General features: G+C 34.9%; 1 pseudogene; it reads right to left on the reverse strand.

Moving 5' to 3' along the window:
* LOC102768826 overlaps positions 1-3,637 on the reverse strand; it is a 120,571-nt pseudogene extending 116,934 nt beyond the window's left edge.
* Positions 3,638-4,169: the final 532 nt, after the last annotated feature.

Consider the following 4,169-nt stretch of genomic DNA (forward strand, 5'->3'; position numbering starts at 1 on the left):
GTCCTATTCACAGCAAGTCATGAACATCAAGTTCAGTTTTATCATCTATCTACAATAATAAAAGCATAATATGCTAATTAGACCCGACATCCTTCTGGACGACCTTCCCGAGGAAGCTGGAGCTAAGAGGGAAGCTTGGTCACAGGTGCTGGTGCCTGGAGAGAAGCCTGGTACCTGGGTGCTGGAGGGAAGCTGGTGCCAGCAGCCTCGGAAGGGAGGCCTACACTTGCATGGATTTCATGCATCAGGCCTCTAGTAGTCATTTAAAAACACATTTTACATGGTATTAGAACTCACTGAGATTTATTTTCAATAAAGTGGTTTTTAAACATTATCTTAGTTATTTGCCTATTCATCGTTATTATAAAAACTAGAGACCTGGTGCATGAAATTCATGCACAGGTGGGGTCCCTATGCCTGGCCGGTGATCAGGGCTGATCAGGGCTTTCCTTCCTCCAATTGCCAGCTGCTGGCTGCTGGCCAGGGCCCTCCTTCATCCCACACCAACTCCTGGTGGTCAGCGCATGTCATAGCGAGTGGTCGAATTCCCGGTCAGTCGAATTCCCAGTCGGTCAAACTCCCAAGGGGACAATTTGCATATTAGCCTTTTATTTTATAGGTTTAAAAATAAACAGATCTGTTTCTTTTAGAAATGTAAAATAGGTTGGTGCTACCCAACTGTATTTTCTGCTCACAATGCCACAACTTTTATTTTTATTATTATTGTCTTGAAAGAGTCAACAAAAAGGTGCAACTCAGTTTTCATAAAGCACCTAGATGGAAGCATTCTTCATAAAGAAAAAATAAATAAATAACAAGAAAGCATACTGAGTTTCGGTGACCGAAAAAGGGGACATTTTCTTGAGAGTGAAGTGCCACCATCAAAGGTCATTTTGCAGTAATCACAATGCCCAACCTGTAACAGAAATTTATTTTCAGATATTGTTGTCATCCCATACTCAATGCTAAGTTTATTAAATTATCTTGAAACTTGAGAAACATAACATTTTCAGCTAGAAACACACTTGATAAAAGCTATATTTTGCCAACATCCCATTTCCCCCTTCTGTTTTTTTCTTCCATTCATAAGTTTATCGGAGTCAAATCCAGAGAAATGTCATTTGCTATACGAGGCAGTCCCCTTGAAAAATGCTATCCTGCAGAAAAACCATTTGCTACTGGCAAAAACAGAAATACTCTTATGTTTTTTTGTATTTGATATCAATACTTAAAAATATAAAATCAAAATCAAACTTAGCATTATTTCTGTTCAACTCCCTTGAATTTTTCAAGCTGAAGTTTTCACTCAGTTCATCTCAGAAAAGGGATAACTCAAAGTTCAGCATACAATGAGACTCTCAAAGTTCACTAGCTGCTACCTCTCCCTAAGCCAGCACTGTAACTGTACTCTGTTAGAATTAAGTTATTTAAGAAGCCTCACTGTGTTGTCTACTATTTAACCCTGAAATATCAGAATATTTTTTTGTTTGTTTGTTTTCTCAAACAGGAGACCAGTTTATCAGAAAAGTTCTTGCTTGGAATATAGAATACTTTTGCGTCATACTTTTAAGTACAAGTGAAGTTGGCAATTATACCATTCCGTTGAAGCTTTCAGAGTGGCATGATGTTTGAAAGGCCACTGATTTATCTTGGAATTGTTAATAGCCATGCAATAAGTTACAGGACGTTTAAAAGACTTAAGTTCCAGAGGTCATCTTGTTGCTTGGAATAAGGTCATTGTTTAACGTTGACAAGCTAGACATTTAGCTCTTGCTTGCTTATTTAGTGTTTATGTCAAAAGACACTAGTTGATTTTGACTAGGCTTCAAATATAATTGAAATACAATTTGTAGTTTATCCTCTAACCTCAAGTAAAAACAAAGCACAATAACAATAAAATAGTCCAAACATTTTCTCAATTAAAGCCCTTACATTTTTTTAAAAGATAACAGTAAAATTTGCACATGAGTGGAGGTAAACAAAGATGATGTGAAAAAAGAAATCTGGCAACACATAAAATAAAAGATAATCTTTAGGAGTTAAGTAAGATTATCTACATCGAATATTATTCATTGACAAGGTATGATGTTTGAATGAAATAACCAATAAATTTATTTACTCCAAACTAAATGGTGTTTATCCCAGGGTAGACATGTAAACCTGTTTTTTGCTAGTCCCTAATCTCAAGGTACAGTTGCACTTTTGTAATGTGAATCCAGCATATGCCGGTGTGATTAAACAACAGAGAAGGTGTCAATGAGCCCTGTGGACACCCAGCTGTATCAGTCTCTCTAATATGTCTACATAACTTACCTTTTGCATCTTATTTTTTCTGCAGCTCTGCTGCATTCTCCGATGCTTGTCATTTCCTGTTAATTGAACAAAGAAGAATTAGTAGATTTGTTGTGCTTTATTTTGAAAGGATGTGGTTAACAATATGCCAAAGATAAGTAGTTTTGTCATTTTGTATTTAGTGGCATCTTGCATGCAGCTGTGAGCAATTCTTCCTATGCCAAATAGGCTGTCGAGTTATCATTAAAGAATGGGTTCATTAGCCAGTATATATGTAGTATCATAAATCTTGAAATTAGCAGCAAAATCACATGGAAGCATTTGGAAGCACTCAACTCGGAATAATAGCATTCTATTTTACAAACTCATTTTGGAAGTAGAGCAATACACTGTCATAAATATCATGATAAATGACAGAAATAGGTAAAAACTCAGGTTTAGATTTATATAAATGCCTAAATTCAAAAGATTACAGGAGAAATTCATAGAATTTATGTGTTCAAACTTTCAGATACCTAATAAAATATTAATATTAAGCATCACACTTTTTGTTTAAGTTAATCCTAAAAGACCTAATAATAATACAGAAATTCTTTGATTTGGCACTCTCAAAGGGGTAGTCAGTAAAGATCAATAAAAAGAGGATGGGGTTAGTTAATTAATGAGAAAGAAGGAGAAGAAGAAGAAGAAGAAGAAGGAGAATTATAATAATAATAATTGAGAGAAACATCTTAACTATAATCATAACAATTTCTTGTTTCTTTGTTAGAAATGCTGAAATGACACAATATATTAGACTTATTTTTGGAACACAGGCATGGGTCTATGGTAAAGATTATTATATGTATGAAAGTATGCTCAATGAAAATAACTTTGTTTACACAAGGTTAGATACAGAAAATTATAAATTCACTATTGGTAAATTTCTATACATTACACATTCTATTTGTTTTCAAATAAATTTCAAAAGCAATTCTAATGAATGCAGCACTTTTAGACTGTTTCAAACTGGTTCTTCATTGAGTTTACTTGAGTGTCTTAGAATTAACTCAGGAAAACAGAAGTTGCTCTAGGTATTTTGGTTTTAAGAATTTTAAGCAGATTTAAGGGAAACTATCAGCAAGGATCTCATCCTACAACACAAACGTTAGGGAGAGTTTTTCTCCAGAGCTCACCCAGAAACTCCTCGGATTCCCTAGAACCTCTAGGAAGAGGCTCATACTATCCCAGCGTGATTCACAGATGCTCACCAATCACCTTGAACTTTACCTAGGTCGCCCATTTTCCCACTTACTTGCTTCAGAATAATAACCTTTTTATCTCTTCCAATTTCCAAATACTGCATACTTGTTTCTTCGTGGCAGAAAGTGTGTGTGTGTGTGTTGGGGAAGCGGGGAAGGAGTTCTTAGAACTGTAGTTCCAGGTTCTCCTCTGGAGGTAGTGAAGAAGGCTTAGATTTACTGATCTGGTTGACACCAAGGCCAATCCAGTTCACTGACCAAATATATAATTTGATCACTACTCTCTAGGTAGCTGAAATAATATACGATTACCATATCACCTTTCTCAAATTAGAAAAAACTCTAAATTCTGAATCAATCAGGTCTGAGATCCAGGGTGGGATTGTGCACTAGTATTTTTTTGATTCTCACCTTCATTAGATTTTACTTTACTGAAATGATACTTCCGTTCTTAAAATAAATTTTTAAATCATTACATATATTGTGGAACGTACCATTTTATGTCTTAATCTAAACAAGTTGTCTCTTTTATACTAAAAAATAAAAAAGTACCTAAATTGCATTTATATGGTATTATCTATTAGCATTTTGTGAGAATGTTTTTAAAAATAATACTGAATGACAGTTTAACTGAAC

The sequence above is a fragment of the Myotis davidii genome, unplaced genomic scaffold (genome assembly GCF_000327345.1).
Source record: "Myotis davidii unplaced genomic scaffold, ASM32734v1 scaffold442, whole genome shotgun sequence".
NCBI classification, from domain to species: domain Eukaryota; kingdom Metazoa; phylum Chordata; class Mammalia; order Chiroptera; family Vespertilionidae; genus Myotis; species Myotis davidii.